General features: G+C 47.1%; 1 protein-coding gene across 7 annotated transcripts in view; it reads left to right on the top strand.

Moving 5' to 3' along the window:
• The window catches only part of JSRP1 (junctional sarcoplasmic reticulum protein 1), an 85,013-nt gene that overhangs the window by 43,753 nt on the left and 19,768 nt on the right, over positions 1-21,492 (top strand). For 2 of the 7 annotated variants that reach the window (XM_023496857.2, XM_031948100.1), the window contains exon 1: positions 11,701-12,350. The exons of 3 other annotated variants lie outside the window; for them this stretch is intronic. The gene's annotated coding sequence lies outside the window, so the exon portion shown is untranslated. Of the gene's footprint in view, positions 1-11,699; positions 12,351-21,492 lie in introns of those variants that run through there. 2 more of the 7 variants (XM_031948103.1, XM_031948098.1) reach the window with 2 other exon arrangements.

The raw sequence follows: 21,492 nt of genomic DNA on the forward strand, positions 1-21,492 counted from the left end.
TCACTAAAGGACCATTTCCTTGGTCAAACTGAGACCAGTTAAGAGACCTAGAAAGGCCCAGGTCTCCCCCTGCATCCAGGCTCATCTCCAGTCCTGATCTCCATCTGGCTACTGAATCCAGATGGCTCTGGAAGGGAAAGGGAGGCCCGTGTACCCAGCCTCCCTCATTGAAATCCAATTCATTTGCATGTCATGATATCACCTCCCTGAGGTCATGGGCCTCTTGGAGAAGGAAGGACAAACAGGTACAACTCCCTTTGACGTGGCCAGTGGTTTCCTCATAGGAGCAGCTTGGAGCCTACTACCCTCCCCTCAGGATTTTCCAGGCAACCTTTTGGGGGACTATCTACCCACACCCCGAGTTTATGAACTCTACCACAGGATTTCTGATGAACAACACTCATTTTCTCTTCACCTAAACAGTTACTGAAAGTGCAAAGCAAACATGTAATTTGCCCATAAACTCTCCCGCTGGTGTATGTAGAGTCCATAGGGAGAATGGGTACACAGCTAAAACCCCAGACTAGTAGAACAGCATTGGAGGGAACACACATAGCCATGTGTACTCGTAATTCGAAAACTGTAGACCAGAGGTCCTCAAACTTTTTAAATAGGGGGCTAGTTCACTGTCCCTCAGACTGTTGGAGGGCCAGACTATAGTAAAAACAAATTTTGTGGGCCTTTAAATAAAGAAACTTCATAGCCCAGTGAGGGGGATAAATGTCCTCAGCTGCCACATCTGGCCACGGGTTGTAGTTTGAGGACCCCTGCTTGTAGACTTTCACATCCTTTTCCTGCCTGAGAGTTAGTTGTCCAGGAAAATTCTCAGATGAGCATGATCTTGGGCCAAAAGATTCTCCCACTGCTGAGCTGAGCTGCTCTGGTCTGGTCCACAACGTGCTTGCCCAACACCTCTCTGGGCACAGCATCTCTGCCAGGCTAGCTGATTGGCCCCTGGCTTCTCTGTTCTCTGAATCTGACCTGCTCTCGGCTCATCTGGACTGACTTCTTAACAGCAATCTCAACATTCATCCCCACCAGTTTTGGCTTAGCTGCTACCTTCCATCTTTGGGAAAAGATAGTGAGATCTAGCTGATCACTGTGCTTCCTAAAGAGGGACCTAGAAGTGGCTGCAGGATTCAGTTCATTTCAGCAAACGCTTCTCAAATACCTACTGTGTATAAGTCAAGGCCCTGGGTCAGTTGTTGGGGAAAAAATATAGCTAAAAGCTGCATAGGACTTGGTCTTAAGATGCTTATGATCTAATAAAGGAAAGACGCAAATAAGCAAAAAAATAAAACAAAGCACCTATTGTATAAGGGAAAGGTGATAAGTGGAAAAGAGAATAAGAATGAGATAAGGCCATACAAATGGAGAGTGCTAGATTATGAGAGGCCTTGGCAATCAGTAGGCAGTCAGTTGAGTCAGTATTAAGTACCTACTATGTTCTGTGCTAAGGATGGGGATACAAAAAAAGGCAAAAGATCGTTTCTGCTCTCAGGAAAGCAGAGTCTAATAGGGTAACAACATGCCAAAAACTACATACAAGCAAGATAGAGACAGGATAAATTGGAGATAATCAACAGATAAAAGAAGCAGGTTTGGGAAAGGTTTCCTATTGAAGGTGGGATTTGAGGTAAGAGGAAACCACTGACAGAATGTGAAGAAAGGCTTCATGTGATGACAGTGACAGACTAGAAAGATTACTTAGGTCACCATGGGGGATGATAAATTGGGGACAAGACAGCCCAGAAGCATGAAGACCAGTTAGGAAGCTGTTCTAATGGTTCAGGCAAGAAATCAGAGCCTGAACAATAATAGTGGCAATGGGGAGGTCTGAGCAAGCCAGTGAGAATACACTTTCTTTGCAGAGTCTTTCCCCCGAGTCACAATGATGACAGAATGATAAGAGCTGACATTTGTGCAGACTCCCTTGTCCTTGTGCAGTCAGTACTCCAGTTATGATCATCTCCATTTTTTGGAAACTAGTAAATGTTGAAATCAGACTTTGGGTCCAGTCTCTTGATTCCAAGTTCAGGGCTCCTCCCACTAGGAGTGATTGCCTCACCAGCACTGTTATCTTTTCAGTAGAAGGGTGAGAGCTTTCCCAAGTCAAGGCCTGGAAGTGAGGACTGTCTGGCTCATACCTTGCTTAGTCCACTGACCCATACTTCCCCTCAGCTTCCCCTCCTGTAAAATGGAGGAAGTACAAATGCCCTTTGATGGAAGCATCATGAGCTTTAACCCATCTGCCTTTATAGAGCAGTTGGGGTGAAAAGGAACCTGGAAATACAAGTCATTTCTCTTCCTCACAGGGAATAAAGAAACAACTGAAAACACCCTTCGAACAACGTAATGTTATGGGCAGAATGTTGCCTTTGAACTAACCCATAAAACAAACTGGCTTCCTTTTATTTATTGCTTGCTGGTCTCAGTCTCTTTTTTAACCCAATAAAGACAGAAACATCATATGGTGATTACTTGTTAGTTTTATATGGCAGTTTTCAATCAAAGAACTTAAATCTCTTAATAAACTATAATTGTTTTCTACAATACCCCATTATTATCCCCATTTGAGATTATAGAATGTCAGAACTGTAAGGGACCCTAGAAGACAGAAGAAAGAACCTGTGTACAAAACTTGTCTCTTAGGAAAATCAAGACCCAGAAAAACAAAGGAATTTGCCCAACATTAACTATTCAAATGCATTTTCTTCCACTTAAAAAATCCTTACACTAATTTCCTCAACATTTTTTTTCTTTAAAAAATTTTTAGAAACTATAGACTAAGAGAGCCAAATGACTGTTCCCTTATAAGGAACCATTAGATACAGACTTCTGGGTTCCACTCTTTTAAACTGAGAACATGGGAGAATTCTGCTAAGTGGGTATTTTGATATCAGTCCAACCCATGAATACATTTTTTGGAGAGAATTTTATTAACTCTTACAGACAATGAATCAAGTCATAAAATCTTAGATTTGGAAGATCACCTTGGAAGTCATGGTGGTGATAGCTTCCATTTCCTGTCTTTGCAGTCTTTGCAGGCAGTTAGTGGGATCGTGTACTAGATGAGAAGTCAGGAAACTTATTTGAATGCTAACTCCATTATTCTAATTATATTTGGGGCCCTACCCCCACATTTCTTTCCTTGAAGCCTCAGTTTCTTTCAATGTAATGTGAGTAGCTTGAGCTGGATGACCTCTAAGATCTTTGTAGCTTAAAATTTTCTGATCTTCTCAAAAAAACAAACAAATTTTGTGATCCTCTAACTTCAGTAAGCAAATATTTCTTCCTTTTTACAGTTGGGGAACCTGGGGAATCTAAGTCCTAGAGAGAAAAAGTGACATAACTAACAAATGAGTTAAGACTATAACCAATGTTTGATCTCCAAGACCAGTTTTCTCATTACTTCAAAATAACTAATAAGCTAAAATAATAATGAATATTCAGGTATGCATGTTGTTTTTAGGTTGTTTTTTTTCTATGTAGCTTTTGCTTCATATTTTCCATAAGACAGGCTCCCCCCAAAAAAACCTCCCTCGATACCAAAATAGAATATTTGTCTAGTTCCTTTGTGAGGTCAGGAAGTGACCATTTATTGTCTATCAGTACACCTCCAAGGATAGGGTAATTCTCAGTCTTTTGACAGAATTTATTTCATTTTTAAACCACTGTTAGACTGACTATAGCTAGAGGAGCAGCATGTAGTGGGTTATTTAATTTTTGTTTTTATTTCATAAAAACTCCTCTGATACCCCATGGTAATCTTGGATGTGACCTTGGGTTCTTAAAGATTCTGCCAGTGAATACTAGTATGTCAGGTTCCATTTACGATCTGTTGTCCAAATCTAAGTGCGGAGAGCAAGACTTTTTAAGCACAATAACTGCAGCCTGGTTTTGGGTTTTGATGTATTAAGGATGAAAGAACTATGCTTAGTGATCCTACAAATGAAGGTCTTGATGGAAGAATAACAATCCGTGGTATTGTTTTTAACTCTGTGGCTATAGGTCAGTGTCACTTCTCTTCTCTGAGCCTCAATTTTCTGATTTGTAAAATGAAGATAACAATACTTGTATTTTTTATATCATAGAGTTGTTGCAAAGAAATCATTTTCAGACTTTACCATGCTGTTATGGAGGTCATTATTACTGAACAGTTATAAATCACTTTACACACGCTGTTCTCTCACAATATCCCTGCCCACATGAGCAATTGTGCACCATTTTAGAGCACATAGAGAATTGGTAAAAATGGTTTCCTGATGTGCCCAAAAGCAATGAGAAACATCGGATCAGGGGACTTTTGTTCATCTCCTCTTATTGTGACCATGGAGAACCTAAGCCAAAAGTCTGCCATGAAGAAAACTAAAGCTTTTGAACCAACATCTGTTGCAGAGGGTGAAGGGCTTAGTGAGATGCTCCAAACAAGCCAGTGTGTGTATAATTACTGATTTCAGGGCAGATAGAGAACCATAATTCCATTTCCTAAGATGATTTTTCCTGCTTGTGAGATACAGAAAGAGACAACATTCCACCACCCAGACATTTTGTATGGCTTTTTTCTGAGGGCAGTGAATGGGAAAATTCCACTCCTATCCTGATCTAGTCTGTGTCTGCCTACAGGGAAGAGAGAGAAATGCCCTTCCATTGGTCCAGTGGTTGGGCTGCCTGAAACCAGACCCCTAGGGATATTGATAACCCATCCACCAGTGATGGACAGATCCCAACCGAGTCACGCCCTCCCCATCCCTGTGACTTTGGAACCTGAGAATCATTGTTCAGATCCCACCCTCCCTCTTGGCTCAGCAGTCCCTTGCTCTCAGTGTCTCACTCTGAGTTTCCCTCTGCCCGGTGCTCTCTGGAATGCTCATTCCATAGATAGAAACTCTCCCTCCTTTTACTCCTCAGCCTTTCTCTTTCCGTTTCCTCCTGTGGACACAGCCTCCTCGGCCACCTTCTCCAGCCCTGGCCGTCCGTTCCCTGGACAATTCGCTGAGGTGGGGGAGCTGGAATATGCTTGCTCCCCATTGCCTCTCCCAAGCTCATCCCCATCCCCATCCCTTGGAAACCCCTCTCTCATTGTGGTTCTCCCAGCCCATGTTCCCCTTCACTCAGGTCCTGGAAGCCATGGTCTGCCAACCTCTGAGATGGTCTTCTTCTGAAGACTCGATGCCTCTCCCCCTGCCTTCTCCTCCTATAGGGGAACTTCAGCGCCCTGACTCCCAGCCCTCACTTCCCTCATGTCTCTCTACCTGCCCTCTGTTGTCAGAAACGGTCATGCTACTTTTTTCATGGTCAGACTCACCTCCACTCTCTCACCTTTAGTCTCCCCTTGTCCACCAGCTGCCAACAGCCGCATCTCTCCCACAGCCACCCCCACCCCCATCCCCAGCCCTTCTCCTTGAGAAGGTCATCCACAGCAGGGCCAGAATGACTTTATTTTTGCTCCCTTCCCCTCTACAGTCCATCCTTCATCGCCAGGCTGCTCCTCCCCCCCCCACCCCAGCCTTTGGCACTGTGGTCACAGCTTTCCATGACCCTCTGTCCAGTTCCTCTGCTCCTGATGGTGGCTCAGGTTCTTTTCCTGGATCTTTGTCTGGGTCATAGCTGCCAATGATGGGTGTTCTCCAAGGTTCTTTTCTGGGCTCTCTTCTCTTCCCTCTGTGCTATTTCTCTTAGTGATCTTATTAGCTCCCAGATTCAGCTCTTCTCTGTGCTGATAATTCTCAGCTGTACTTGTCTTGTCCTCATCTCCCTCCTGACCTCCTTGCATTTCCAAGCACTTTTCGGACATCTAGAACTGATCTTAAACTCACTGTGTCCAAAACCAAACTTACTGTCTCCCCCCAAACCTTCCCCTCTTCCTAATATACCTGATACTAATGAGAGCATCCCCCATCCTCCCAGTCACCTCCCAGTCATCTCAAAAACTCGATATTATTTCAGCTCTTGGGTAGCCTCCGGCCCCAACTCGATCTGCTGCCGGGGCCCCCAGTCTCACCTTTGTAACGTCCCTCACATGTGTCCTCCTCTTGTCTCTGACACTGCCGCTACTGGTCTGGGTCTTTGCCCCGTTATGCCTGGACCACTAGACTCGCCTCTCAGTCTTTTCACTTGGCTATCGAGAGAATCTTCCTAAAGCATAGATCTGACCTCATTACCCCCTGCTCCATAAACTCCATGGCTCCCCATTGCCTGAGGATTATATATAAAGTCCTGTGTTCAGTGTTCAAAGCTCCTCACAACATGGTTGCTTTCTAATATAACATGGTCACCTTCCACCTTTCTGGTCTTCATATATCTTATTCCCTCTCCTTGTGGATCCAGATATGGTCTCCTTGTCATTCTTCATATATGACACTCCATCTCCTGCTCCTGACTTTACTGCCATTTTCCCATGTCTGGACTCTCTCCCTTCTCATCTCCACCTCCAGGCTTTTTTGGCTTCCTTCAAATCCCAGCTAAAAGGGGCAGCTAGGTGGTGCAGTGGATAGAGCACCAGTCCTGAAACAGGAAGATCTGAGTTCAAATCTGACCTCAGACATTTCACACTGCCTAGCTGTGTGACCTCTGGGCAAGTCACTTAATTCCAATTGCCTCAGCAAAAAAAACCAAAAAAACAAAAAACAAAAAACCCACAAATCCCAGCTAAAATCCTCCTCCTCACAAGAAATTTGCCTTTATTCCCCTAACAACTAGAGCCTTCCCTCCTGATTATCTCCAGTTGAGCCTATAGAGAGCTTGCTTGTGCAGGGTTCTTTGTAATTTTTCTCCCTGATTAGATCATAGGCCCCTGTGGACAGAGAATGTCTTTGCCTTTCTTTGTAGCACAGTGACTGGCACAGAGTAGGTGCTTAATAAGTATTATTTGACTGACTAACATGGGGAAGGATACTGTGATATAGGTTGAAAAGTGTGGTTTGCTAATAAAAACGGAGACTAAAAGAGAGAGATTTCCCAGAAATTTCATATCTTTATATCATGACTACTTTCTTCAAAAAGATTTGGAAGGCTTTTGATATGATTAGTGCTAAACAACATTGCAAAACTACAGTTTACCATAGAGATCCTAACATACATGAATTGACTGGTTAGTGATGGAATCATTTCAAATCAACTGTTTACAGTTGGGCTGTCAGCTTGTTAGAACAAAGATAAGCATCAACACCAAATTAGAAGAAAGGATAAAGATGAGAAGATATGGCAATTAAAACAGATCCAACCACTCATTTGCCTACTTCTGCAAAATAATTTTAAATTATGCTTTAAAAGTGACTTAAATATTTGTGCCTTTTAACCCAGAGATCCCTCTGCTAGAATATGTCCCAAAGAGATCAAAAACAGAAAGATCCTATGCATCAAAATATGCATAGTAGTACTTTTCACATACCAAAGAACTGACAGCCACTTTAAAATTTACAAAGTATTTTTATAAATATTATCTCTTTTGATTTTCATAACAACCCTAGGAGGTAAGTGCTATTTTTACTCCCATTTTTCAGATGAGGGAACTGAGGCAACAGAGATTAAGTAATTTACTTAGAGTCACTCACACAGTTTGTAAGTATCTGAGATGGGATTTGCAATCCCTGGAACATTAGTAAGCACTGTGTAAAGTTAGCTATCTTTAGTAGTAATAGTAGTAGTTGCATTCCTAATTCCAGGTCTAGCACTTATTCATTGTGCTATGTAGAGTGGTTAAACAAATTGTGGTCTGAATATAATAGAGTATTATTGTACTATTCAGAGTTCAGAGAAAGCATGGGAATGTTTGATCCAAAGTGAAGTAAGTAGAGACATGAAAACAATATATGCAATGATTACAAAAATATAAATAGAAAGAATAAAAAGAGTTGTTATAATGCACCTTTCTTCTTTGCAGAGATGGAAGACTATAAGTAGGAGATATTTTATATATTGGTGGCATGTTAGTTGGTTTGGATGAATGGTTCTTTTCTCTTTTTATTTTTTATTACAAAAGATTCTTGAGGAAGGACAGGGAAAAGGAATGTATCTGGAAATGGAGATGATTTAAAAAGCAAAAGATATAAATAAAAAAAAGAGTAAAATATCTCCACCCTGACCTATTCAAATAATCTATTGATGATAAAGATGGGAAATGGTTAAAGAGAAGACATTGACCCAGATTATCATCATTTCCTATCCAAGGTAAACAGTAATTATTAGCACAGTGAAGCATCTCTCCCACACCAAATAAATAAATGTCAAAAACTGTTTTGATCAGAAAACACTTATATTCATTGTCAAGCAAAAAGAGACATGGCTGCCAAAAGCAACATCAGTTAGAATATAACATAATTTGCAAAATCTCATGGAGGAGGATGAAAGATTTTGAGCAGTATTGCCTTTTAAAATACTGAAGATTAATATAGAAAATAAGTTTGCAGAAAGCTTGGTGTGAAGTCCAGTTAAACTAGATAATCCCAAGAATTTTTGTAGTTGATACTGGAAGGACACTAAAGAGATAAAAAGTGAAAGAGCTCTGTCAGCTCTTCTTTTTTCTTCACCAGTAACAATGGAGATACCATATTTGGACTCTAAATTTCAGGTCCTGAAATGAAATCAATGTTCAAGGCAAATGGATTGGAGAGAAGACAAAAGAAACAGAGAAAACCATTATTTGACTAATAGGCTAGACCAGGAAAGAAGTGATAAGTGTGGACAGAGAGAGAAAAACAGATGCAAAAGATGTTGATTTGACAGGATTGTTTTTCATTTTTGTTTTTGTATCCCCAATGTCTCACATTATACCTTGCATAAAGTAGTCACAATAATTGAGTGTTAGAGGGTGAATGTGGCTGGGGGAGAGAAGAGGAAGGAAAGACTCAAGAATAACTCGGAGCTTCCTTCAACTAAAACAGGGGAGTTAGGAAGGACAGCGTCATTCTGAGAAAAAGATTATGGCGCTCCTCTCTTCTCTCTACACTTTCTCTTTTGGTAAGCTTGCGTTATTCCCAAAGTTACAATGATCATTCATGTGTCCCAAATTGGTAAATCTAGCCCTAATCTTTCTCTCATATCCTGATCAGGCATCTCCAACTTCCTGCTTGATATCTTTTGTTGCATCTCAAAATCAGCACATCCAAAATGGAAGCCATAATCTCCAGCATCATTCAGTCATCAAGTAGTGGAGCTGGGGCTCAGTCTCACATCCAAGGTTCCTGTCAAGTTGCCCCTCTGAATCTCCAGACCTGTTTTTCTTTCCTTTTTTCCCTCTCCCTTCAAGCACTTGACCAGGCTAGGAGCCTGAGGGCAGCCAAGGAGCCAGAACTAAGGGAAACCCATATTCAGTCCAGGCACCCTCAAGCTAAGGACACCTTTGAATAAGTAGACTAGTAAAAGAGACCCTGAAAAAGGACGGGCTTATAGAAGGAGCTCCATTAATAAATGGCATGTTTTAAGAAACAGTTCACTGGTAAAGTGTTTTCTTGGTGATTTTCCCCAAAGGATCAGCATCCCTGAACTTGCTTAATTCTGTTCTCTGCATTAATAATCTCAGGATCTTCCCAGCCCACAAAATTTCACTAGAATTATTCCAACGGGAGGATGAGATTTCCTTTCCCTGCTCTGCCCTCTCTCCCACCCCAAAGTAGCAAAGCTCTGGAGCTCACCCTCCTCGCCCCTGATTCCATGTGTACATGGGGTCACATCCGTGGAGTTCCACATCAACTCATTCCATTCCTCTCATAGTTTCAGGAGTATCTTGGAGGACCAGGATTCTTCTCATGTTATCAGCTTGAGTTCCCGTTCCAGCATGTTCCTCAGAATAATTACCAGTGCTTATGGCCCTGATATCAAACAATTGCTACCTTCTCAATAGTGATAATAAGCGATTAACATCAATTAGCTTTTACAGAGGGATATTTACTGAGAAGATATACCAAGAAGTCTGGTCATACCTGTTCTCCCCTCTCACCACCAATCAATAATAAATCACTAAGTATTTTTTCAATTTATTTATCATAATAACTTTTTACTGACAGAGCCCATGCCTGGGTAATTCTTTACAACATTATCCCCTGCACTCACTTCTGTTCCGATTTTTCCCCTCTCTCCCTTCACCCCCTCCCCTAGATGACAAGCAGTCCTATACATGTTGAATATGTCCTAGTATATCCTAGATACAATGTATGTGTGCAGATCCAAACAGTTTTCTTGTTGCACAGGGAGAATTGGATTCAGAAGGTAGAAATAACCGGGGAAGAAAAACAAAAATGCAAACAGTTTACATTCATTTCCCAGTGTTCTTTCTTTGGGTGTAGCTGCTTCTGTCCGTCCTTGATCAATTGGAACTGAATTAGATCTCTTTGTCAAAGAAATCCACTTCCATCAGATTACATCCTCATACAGTATCTTTGTTGAAATATATAATGATCTCCTGGTCCTGCTCATTTCACTTAGCATCAGTTCGTGTAAGTCTCTCCAGGCCTCTCTGAAATCATCCTGCTGGTCATTTCTTACAGAACAGTAATATTCCATAATATTCATATACCACAATTTACTCAGCCATTCTCCAGTTGATGGGCATCCACTCAGTTTCCAGTTTCTGGCCACTACAAACAGGGCTGCCACAAACATTTTGGCACATACAGATTCCCTTCCTTAGCATCTCCTTGGGGTATAAGCCCAGTATCACTAAGCCTTTTTTAAGTGTCTACAATATGACGGGCACTGTAGCGAGCACTGTGTATGCCCAAAGGAGAAAGACAGTCGCTGCCCCTTGAGGAGCTTGCAGCTTAGTGAGGGAGACAGCGTGTAAATATGGGCGAAGCAAGTTATATCCAAAGTACAGAGGAAACGAGAGGGGAAGGAAGTCGGGCCTGAGAAGTTGGGGAAGGCTTCCTGGAGAAGTGGGATTCTGCCTGGGACCCGGGGGAAGCCGGCAAGGTCAGGAGCAGCTGGAGCAGGGGAGCATTCCAGATACTGGGGCAGAGAAAGCGCCCCGAGCAGAGGGATGGAATCCGTGGCACAGCGGGAGGCCGCTGAGTCAGAGTCCGCGTTCGGGAGCCTACCAGAAGGCTGGGTCAGGAGGGCTTCCAAGGTCAAGCAAAACGTTTGTGCTTGTGCCCGGGGCCACAGGGAGCCACCGCAGCTTTCTGAGGAGAGGTGACGCGGCCAGATTTAGCAATGTCGCTCTGGGAATGAAGGGAGAACGGGGGTCGGCACCGCCGGGCCCGACGCGGTCCCGGTGGGAGGGGAGCCGGGCCAGCACTGCCGCGTGGGCAGGGCGCGTGAGAGAGAGGGAAGAGAGGGGTCCGGGGAGGTGGGCAGCGCCCCCTCAAGCACCCCCCCCCATCGCGCGCCTCGGCAGCAGCGCCGCCCGTCCCCGCCGGGCCCCGTCGCAGGCCCCGTCCCCGCCACCGTCCCGCCGGCCCCGTCCCCGCCGGCCCCGTCCCCGCCGGGCCCCCGTCCCCGCCGGGCCCCCGTCCCCGCCGGGCCCCCGTCCCCGCCGGGCCCCCGTCCCCGCCGGGCCCCCGTCCCCGCCAGGCCCCCGTCCCCGCCGGGCCCCCGTCCCCGCCGGGCCCCCGTCCCCGCCGGGCCCCCGTCCCCGCCGGGCCCCCGTCCCCGCCGGGCCCTGCTCGGGCTGAGGCCGCCGCTGCGCGGCCGTCCGGAGCCCCCAGGGCCCCTCCCCCGAGGCCGGAGAGCGCCGGGGAAGGGGCGGACGCGGCAGAGGCGCGGAACGTGCCCGGGCCCACGGCTGTCCGCGCGGGAAGTCCGGGGCTGCGGGGCGCGGGCCCGTTCCTGCACATGCGCCCTGGCACGCGCTCAGCTCCCCGCCCGGGGGCGGCGCCGGTTAGACGGAATGCGCCGGATTGATGCCGGACTTTTAAAAGGGATCCGTGGTTCCTCATCTAGTCTCATTCCCGGTTGTGCTTTTGTGTGGGGGGTTGGCGCTGGTTCCTGATCCTCTTTTCTTTTAAGTAAGGAGTGGGCAGAATCGGACCGGAGGCTTTTTTTTAACACGCTTTCCAGCTTTAGCTCCGTGCCCCAAGCTCTTCGTTTGCGGAGCCTCTTCCACTAAATGGGGAGACAGCCGAGGCTGTCAGGGACAGGGAGGCTCGGCTCCCGGGTCCGTCCCTTGTCCTTTGCGCAGCCCGGCTTCCCCAACCTGCCAGCAGGGGGAGCGCGCCCCGAGGCGGCCGTGGCGCAGCCCGCCGAGGAGAGCAGGGTTCCCACGGGCGGGCCGAGCGGCTCCCCGCCCCCCGCCTCCCCCGCCCCCACCTCCCCCACCCCCACCTCGTTGCAGCTGCCTCCCCAAACCTGGCGGCCCAGCCCGGCAGCCGCCTCCCGCAGGGGCTCGGGGGCGGAGCCCGCCCACCTCTCAGGTAAGCGGAGAAAAGCCTGTTCGGGGAGTTCCGCCCTCGGTGACCCGCGGGGAGCCTAGGAGACGTTAGCCGGCGCGGCGCGGCCCCCCAGGAGAAAGCCCTGTCCCCGCGCCCCCGGCCGAGGTGACCCGGTGCCCGAGGCGCCCCGCTCGCCCAGGGACAAGCCCCCTGGAAGCTGGCCCTGGCCCGCCTTGCGGAGACCCGTGGCCCCGCTGCAGCTCGGCGCGCGGCGGTCCCGGGGGCTGGGGACCAAGGGTCCGACGGCCCGGCCCCCCGCGGGGCCTCTGCTTCTCTGGGGATAGCCTGAGGGGGCGTCCCCTGGAGAGAACGGCCTGTTCGCGTGCTCGCCTGGCCGCAGAGAGCAGGGGGCAGCCCGGAGAATGCCTCTGGGGCCCGTCCCTGCGTCTGCCTCTGGGTCTACAGATGAAACCGAGTGCAAACGCACTTCCTTGGGACCGATGGGAGTTCTGCCCTGGAGCAAAAAGAAGCGCCGGAGTGGGGCAGGGAGGCAGGGAGGGAGGGGCTAGTTGCGACCTTGTGGGGACGGGCAGGAGCCCGCTGAGCCTTCGGACAAGCTCCCTCCGAACCCTTCCCGACCAGAAGCCCGAGGCTGTGGTTTTGCAGGGCGGTAGATCCCAACCAGGAAAACCCTGGCATCTCGGGAGAAGGCAAATGGGAAATCTCCCCCACCGTCACCTTGGGAGGATGGAATCACGCGCTCTGCGAGGTCTCCTCCAGCTCTTAGGTCCCGACCCCCTCGGGGCTGTGCTCGCTTCCAGCTTGAACAGCCTGTCTGCGTGCTAAGGTCCCTCCCAGCACCCCCAGCCTCTGTCCCGAAGGCCCTTCTGGCCCTGACTTTTTTATTAGCAAGTAAACGCGCCTCGCAGGGCCCTGGAAACTGCCCGATGGAGGTTCAGCGGTGAATTCGCAGAAATGGGAAGGAGGGGAGACCGAAGCCCCCTCTGCACCCCTTTCACGGCTGGCACCATTTTGCTGCGGACCATCTTGTCCACTGTCCCCAGGCAGAGAAGCTCTGGGCCTGTCTTGACGCCGTAGGCGCGCCAGCACTTCTTCTGGACCTAGGCTCCCCCGTTGTCAGCCTCCCCCGTGATGGGCCCCTTTTATCTACTTTATTTTATTTCTGATTATCTGTTATTGTTTTCTCTGGAAGCTCTCTAGCTATGGGAACCCCATCCGTATTTTCATGGCCAAACCTCAAGCTAGTCTCCTCTGCGAAGCTTCTTGGGACCATCCCCACCCAGCGGGTTCTTTCTCCTGCTGACACCTTGGGACAGCCATGGCTGCCTAAGCCACTCACACACTGCCCAGTAGGGCTTAGATAGTGCGTCCATTTATGTCTCGTTCCCTTGGTAGACAGGAGCTACGATGCAGAATTCTCTTTATCCTTTATATCTACCCTTCCCATATCCCATCCCTTCTTCAACAATGCTTCTAGATTAATTTTTTTAAAAAGAAAGCATCAGCAATGATACAGATTGGGAATTAAAAAACAACAACAGATTTGCTCCTTTCCCCCAAGATCTGCAGTAGCTCCCTGTTGGCTGCCAAGTCAAGCCCAAAGTCCTTTGCCCGGAACTCAAGGCTCTCCACCACTTAGGGCCTCGTTCCCCAGCCTCGGTCCATAGAACTCCCACAGAGGCCGCTGGGTGGTGCGCTGGGGTCAGGAAGCCCTGAGCTAGTCACCTAATATCTCAGCCTCAGTTGTCCTCATTTGTAAAATGGGGTCAATAATAGTACCCGCCTCACAGGGTGGGTGGAGGCTCACCAGCACAGGGCCTGGCACTTCAAAGGTGCCCACGAAGGTTTGCCCTTCCCTTCGCCATCCTCTGCCCCCAACCAAGCTGGATGGTTCCCAACCGTGAGTGGCACGCCAGCCCTAGATTCTGACTGCTGCTTGACGCCCAGCTCATGGTCACCTCGGCACCCTCCCCGGAGCTCACCGACAGTTCTCGGTTCCCCAAGCTCCATGCACAAGTGCCGGGGGACCGGGCGTCAGTGTGCTGCCATGCTGGAGTTTACAGACACATTGCGGCTATTGTCGGTTGTGTGAAATGACCTTCTGGTGAATGGGGTGGAGTGCTTAGCCTGCACCTGCCATCCCGCACTAGTGAGCTAGGAGGGCCATCAGCCTGGAACAAACCTCGGCAGAACGGGAGCCAGAGCAAACTGAGGGTTCCCCACCTAATTTTGCTTTTTTCCTCCGGTGGCCTGGGACGTTGCAGGCCCAGCCCGTCTCTGCCAGCTCCTGAACCCGACCTCTAGTGGTGAGAGGGAATGCTTGTGTGCGAGGCCAGAGCTATGGCCCAGCCATCCCTGCAGGGCTGGGCCCCCAGAAATTGCCGTTGGGGGGCCAGGGCCCCGCTGGGCCCCAAAGGCTGCTAGGGATGCCCCAAGATGCCCCAGATCCCAGAGGCACAGAGAGGGGAGTGGCTGCTTCAGGGGGACTGCTGAGCGCACTTCAGGCATGTGTAAGTAAGGCAGTGTCCCAAGCCACACAAAGGCAGAAACAAAAGGCTCCGCCTCAAGGGAATGTCTGTTTTTAAGGGAAAACTCCATATTGAACAAGGGTAGGCCGGGTTTGGGGTGAACAACTGCAGGAAGCACAGACCTGAATCTCTTTTCTGAAGGCAGAGGGTTGGTGCCTGAGGGGCCACCAGGTGGCTCATTTCTCCTGGAACGGCGAAGTTCTACCTTCTCTGTGCCCCTGGGTGTGTCCTTGAACCCTTCAGCTTGGTCCCTTATCATGAAGAAACCTCACAGAGCTGGCATTTGGGCCCAAACCGGGCCATCTCTGTAGGGCACGTTGTCAGTGCTGGGGAGGAGCTGGCCAAGATGGGGGGTGCAGCTGCGGCCTCCCTGCAGTGGCCGCCTCTGAAGCCACAGGCGGGGGCAAAGCGTGTGGGGCTCCCACTGAAGGAGGGGCTCTCCCTTCGAGCCCGGGCTGCCCGGCACACCTCCTTACCTCCGGGGATGCTCTCTAGGGCCGAGGAGGATAACAGCCGCTTGCTGCCCGGGCCAGCTGCCTCTTCCAGTGGGGAGGGCCTGTAATCCCCTCAAATTGACTCAGGAATTTCTCACTGGACGCCTCCTCATGCTTATTAAAGAGATTCCACATGAGATTGGCAGCTCGTGGAGTCAGGAAGGTCTGAAGGAGGTGGCCTGGAGCGAGCTGGGAAGGAGCTAGGGGCTCCCTGAGGTGGGGAAGAGGGGACCTAGGCAGGGGCTGGAGGGTCCTGTCGAGGGAACACTGGCTGGGCTGGCTGGCTTGGACCTCTGGGTGTGAGAGGAAGAGAACTCCAGAATCTGTCTGCAAGATTACAGCCAGGTTATAAAATGGAGGCTAGATAGGGATCCCTATGTTGTCTGAGAGGCGGAGGGAGGGAAGGCAATCTTCTATACTACTTATCTTTCAGTTTTGTTCTCTGTCTACATGACCTTCCTTAATCTTCTTAATTAAGCAACCATTAAACAATGTATGATGAGGTTTGCATTTTGGAAATTTGCAGTTTGGTTTCTGTGGCTCAGGCTTCCTAAGGTCCTTCTTAAGAAGGCAAGCCATTTAACAGATTTGATGAGGTTCTGGATTCTCTGGTGGTGCAGGATCCTCAAAATGAAATTCAGACCTAAACCTAGATTGATAAGAGGTTCATAGTCATGGGCATTGAAATAAGGTTAGAAGTCTGGTAGGACAATAGGTGAGGTAAAGAGAGTCTCTGTGAAGAAATATTCATAGACCAAAGTACCTAGGGATTGCAAACAAGAGGTTTATTAGAACCTTGCAAAAGAGGTTTAAGCTCTGTTAGAATAGGGTTAGGTACAAGTGAAGAGGGCTGTGGAATGGAGTCCCAGTGGGCAGAGTTCCTTGGGATCCAACTAGGGTAGGATCTGTTAGAACTCTGCAAAGAGGGTTTTGGACTTGGACTCCTTCAGATAATAGATGCTGGCTTTGCTACAAGTCTGAAGGGGCCAGAATGAGGTTGAGTCAGGTTCCCTGCTGGTTTCAATATCTAGTAAATCTGAATTAAATAATGGTTTGGAAACTAGAGGACCATCCAATAAAAAGATGATACTAGTTCTGACTAAACTCCATCATGACTTGCTAGATGGGTAGAGTCTTGTGAAAGTTCCCAGTTCCATATGTATGCATATTGATAATAAAGCCATTTAGAAGATAGAATCACATTAGAAATAAGTATAGTGAAGTAAGGATAGATCCTTGTTGACTTCAATTTGCATCGTTCCTCTCTGATGTTATCCTTGAATGCAGTTCTCCTGCTGCTAATAACTTTTCTAGCTGATCACTGTGCAGTGTTGCTGTTATCTACAGTGGTCCCTTGGACTTCATTTTGCATCTGTTCCTCTGAGTTTCCCTAGGTTTCTCCCTCCTGCTCATCTTTTCTTACGGACAAGAGTCTTCCCCCACACTCACATGCTTCCCAAGTGATGGGAACGGGAGGGAATGGGGGAGGAGAGCCCCTTCTCCTCTGCACTAGCATCTCTTGTGTAGCTGTGGTATCTCTTTAATAAGCATGAGGAGGCGCCGAGTTTTCCCACAAGTGAGAAATTCCTGAGTCAATTTGAGGGGATTATGGAGGCCTTGCCACTGGAGGAGGCAACTGGAGCCCACAGCAAGCGGGTGCGGCAGTTCTCCTCCTTGGGCCTGAATAAATAACGTTCCTGCAGGTAACTGGGTGTCCCCGGCCAGCCCCGGGCTCAGAGGGAGAGCTCCTCTTTCGGTGGGAGCCGGAGGAGCCCCACGTGCCCTGCCCACACCAGGGGCTTCAGAGAGTCGGAGCAGATGGGACCAGAAAACGGCCCAGAACAAGCCTCCTTTCTCTCCCTCAGGGTACCTTGCCTGCTTGGATAAGTCATTGATTGGATTTTTAAGGTGAGGGAACATGATGTGTCCCAGTTACAAACTTTAACATAGGGAGTTTAGGGGGAAAACAGGTTTTTTTTTTGTTTGTTTGTTTTTTTGTTTTTTTTGGAAAGATGATAAAAATTCTGCTATGAACCTGTTGGGTTTAAGATGCCTCACACTTTGAGATGGGACTAGGTGGTAGGAGCAATATTTACTCCACACAGGATTAGGATGGTTTTTTCTCTAAAAGGCAATGAAATCTTCCTTGAGATTTAATTGGTCCAGGGGATTGTTTTACAGTTAAGAAAACTGAGGCTGAGCAAGGTGATGCGATTCACTCAGGGTCCCACAGCTTACAAGGATCCGAGGTCTTTCTGACTCCAGCACTCTGTCCCTTGTGCTACGTAGCTGCCATGGTCTATGAGCATCTCTTCTGATTCCACTCCCAAGCTAGAACCCCCCAGACTGGCCTGTGCCAGGGCTAGCCCAATAGACCTCCAGGTAAAGGTGTCCAACAAACGGGCAGGAGAGAGATGAGAACTGGATGGGATGTGAGGGTCATGCATGGTAACTGAGGAGATCCCTGAGGCAGAGGAAAGGAAAAAAGGGAATGGAAGTTAGAAAGAAGAGTGGCTTGAGAGTAAAAGATAATGGTTCTGTTCAGGATCTGGAGCGTCTGTAAAACATTGAGGTGTCCAAGAGGCAGTGCAAGACCCTAAGTCAGGAGAGAAATGGGGCCTCAATGTGCTTATTAGTCCTAGGAAGGAGGAGATAATTAAATCTAAGGTTTCCAAAAGAGAATTTAGGGAAAAAAGAGGGATCGAGACAGTCTTGTGAGGGGTCCATGGGTGATGATCCAATAAGGAAGTTTGAGTAGGGGTGGTCAGACTCATTGGATAGAGTAGGGTTATGGAAACTCTGAGAGGGAGTTTCTGTCCAAGAGGGAGGGCAGAAAGTCCTTCAGAGAGGTCAGAAAAATCTTGGGATTTAGAGATTGAGATCATTGCCAAAGATTGGTTGTAATGAATGAACAATTTAAAGAACTAAATAAGGATAAACCGCTTACACTGTGATTTGGGGAGATAATATATTAGCCCTCTGAACCATATCATCAACAGGTTAGAGTCCAATTACACAAGGCCTGAGAATGGTTCTTTTATGTCTTGATGATCTTAAGAATGGAAAGAAATACTAGAATATACTGAATAGGAGTGGAAGGAAGGGAAAAGGAGATTACAGGAGAAATTATATCACATAGAGTGTACAAGTAGACAGCTGTACAAATGAGGAAAAGATCTCTCTAGCAAAACAAAATCTTAGAATATAAAAATATTTTGTAGCTCTTTTTGAGATAGCAAAGAATGGAAATCTGAGGGGGACCCATCATTTGTAGAATAGATTATTAACAAGTTGCTGTGTACAAATGTGATTAAAAGACTATTTTACTATAAGAAATTATATAGGGGATGGTTTCAAAGAAACCTGGGAAGACCTCTATCAATTGATGGAGGGTGAAGCGAACAGAATGGCAATAATATGGTAAAAACATATTTTGCATTAAAAGCTAACAGCATGGTAAGAATTAAGAACTCTGATCAGCATAATGATCAACTTCCAGAGGACTAATGGTGAAACAAAATAACCCACCTCCTGATAGAGAGGCAAAGAACTTTTTTTTTTTTTTTTTTTTTTTGGTACTTGACCAGTGCAGAAATTTGTTTTGATTGACCACATATGTGTAATGGATTATGTTTTACTTTTGTTCTCAATTGTAGTGGACTAGGGAGTTGGCATTGGAGGATCAGAAGACTTTTTTTTTTTCTGATTGGAACAAAAAACATTTATTTTAACTATAAGATTTATAAAGATACCAGGCAAATACTCTTAAAATGTGCAACAATGGAGTATGGACTGAATCTGGCCAGTTGTCATGTCCCCCCACCCTTATCCCTCCCATCAAAAAAAAACAAACAAACAAATACAGTTTCAGCAAGTATCAAGTAGGGGTATGAAACTGAATGATAAGGGGTGAGAAATAATTTGGAGGTTGGAAAGTGGAGGCAAAGAATCTAGACAGCTTTTTTCAGTTTATGAACTGCAAGGGACAGCAGAGGCAAGTGATTTTTTAAAGTTGGGAGCAATTTGGAAATGTTTGCAGGAAGCATAGAAGGAATTTGGGGGTGGCACTGAGTCCTTAATGAGGACTTCTAGGGAGAGAAGGCCCCTGCTTCCCTCTGTCCTTTTCACTTTTGGTCCTAGTTGTGTCCTTTGGAGCCAAGCAGAAAAAACTTACTCCCTCTTCCAGAAGGCAGCCCTTTAGATAGTGTCTGAGGTGTCTGTAAAACATTCAGATGTCCAAGAGGCAGTGTAAGACACTAAATCAGGAGAGAAATGGGACCTGAATGTGCCTATTTGGGAGTCCTAGGAAGGAGATGATAATTAAACTTAAGATTTCCAAAGGAGAGTTTAGGGAAAGAAGAGGGATCGAGACAGTCTTGTGAGGGGTTCGTGGGTAATGATCCAGTAAGGAAGTTTGAGTAGGGGTGGTCAGACTCATTGGATAGAGTAGGGTTATGGAAACTCCCAGAGAGAGTTTCTGTCTGTGCCTGATCCACTGGGGCTTCCCTTATCCAGCTAAACATCTCTGGGTCCTTCAACTGATTGCTCAGAATCGAATGCCACACTTGGGTGCGTGGCCCAGAATTGAACTCTACTTTAGGCAGAGACCTTCCCTGCCCTCCAGTTTTTAACACTGGCAGTCCCTGACTTCTAAGGCGGCATTGATTTTTTTTTTTTTTTTTTTTTTTTTTTGGCCACTTATCCCACTCTTGATTGATTGAGTTCCCATTTGCACTCAGAACTCCAGCTTTAAGATGAACTGCTTTCTAGTCCTGCCTCTCTTCTCAGATTTAATACAAGTATAGACCATCCCATTCCACCCTGGAGTTCCCACATGTTACTAGGCTCAGTGTGGATTATTTTGAAAATTGTTGTTCAGTTGTTTAAGTTGTGTCCAACTTTTCACGACCTCATTTGGGATTTTCTTGGCAGAGATACTGGATTGGTTTGCCATTTCCTTCCGAGTTCTTTTTACAGACAAGGAAACTGAGGAATGTAGGGTTACAGGAGTTGCCCACACAGCTGGTGGCTGAGGCCAATTGAAGCAGTCAGTCTTCCTGCTTCTGAGCCCACTGCTCCATCTAGCTGCCCACGCTAGAGATAAGTGTACCTACTTAAGTCAAGTGACCTGAGCCCTGCTCCCATTCTGAAGACCTCAGTCAGCATTGTACAAATAAAAAACCAGGCAAGATACCTAGTTGGAACAGTAAAAACATGTCACTGGAGCAGAAAAGAAATTAAAGAAATGCTGGTAATTAATTTTTTGTTAGTTCGTATAAACCTTTTTATTTTGTTTTTTAACCATCACTACCCCAGTATGGATGGAAAAACAAACGATAAGAAGCCATTGATAAGAAGGCCAGCTTTCCATTCTCATCAAATGTGCATGAGGCCTGTCTCCAGGCAGCAGAGCCTCGCAGTGACTTGGGTTCCAGGGACAGGGACCAAAGCCACAGACAGAGAACTGCTTGCAACAGAGCAGAATGACCCTGGCCCCCTTCCTTGGAGCAGTTCCCACTCAGCCTGAACTTGGAGTAGCCACTCCTTGGGAGCTCATTGTTACATCTCTTCCCTAATACAACTTAAAGGGGAGTTTCCCCTTGTCCAGGTTCCCTCCTGCCAGTGGTAAGTGCAATATAATGGCTTGTCTCTTCTCAGACCACCCCCACCCCCACCCCCACCCCCACCTTGAAGTTTCACTGGCAGGTATTCCTTAATTCTGGCTTTTCTTAGTTCATAACAACAAAAAAAATTGAGACCTGTAACATCCTCTGCTGTTATTCCTTCTTCTTCCGGCTTGTCACTATGACAGCTTCCCCTCGACACTAACTTCAGTATCCCCTGAGAATGTGCTTCTTGTTGGGAGGGATCTGTTTGTTGCTTGACACACGGGAAGTGGGTGCCTCCCCACCAAAACCCAGACAGACAAAAAGCAAAAAGTAACAGAAAAAGACAGACAGACATTGGTGTGGCCCCTGGGAGCTAATGATGGTAGTAGTAGTAATAAGAATAATTGGTGGATATTTGTACTTTTATGATTTGTAAAATTATTTACATTATAATCTTATACTGTTATATGCAGGAGGGTATACATGAGGGTGTATACATGAGGCTATGAATCATAGTATAATATCAGAACTT

Source organism: Sarcophilus harrisii, chromosome 1 (genome assembly GCF_902635505.1).
Source record: "Sarcophilus harrisii chromosome 1, mSarHar1.11, whole genome shotgun sequence".
NCBI lineage: Eukaryota > Metazoa > Chordata > Mammalia > Dasyuromorphia > Dasyuridae > Sarcophilus > Sarcophilus harrisii.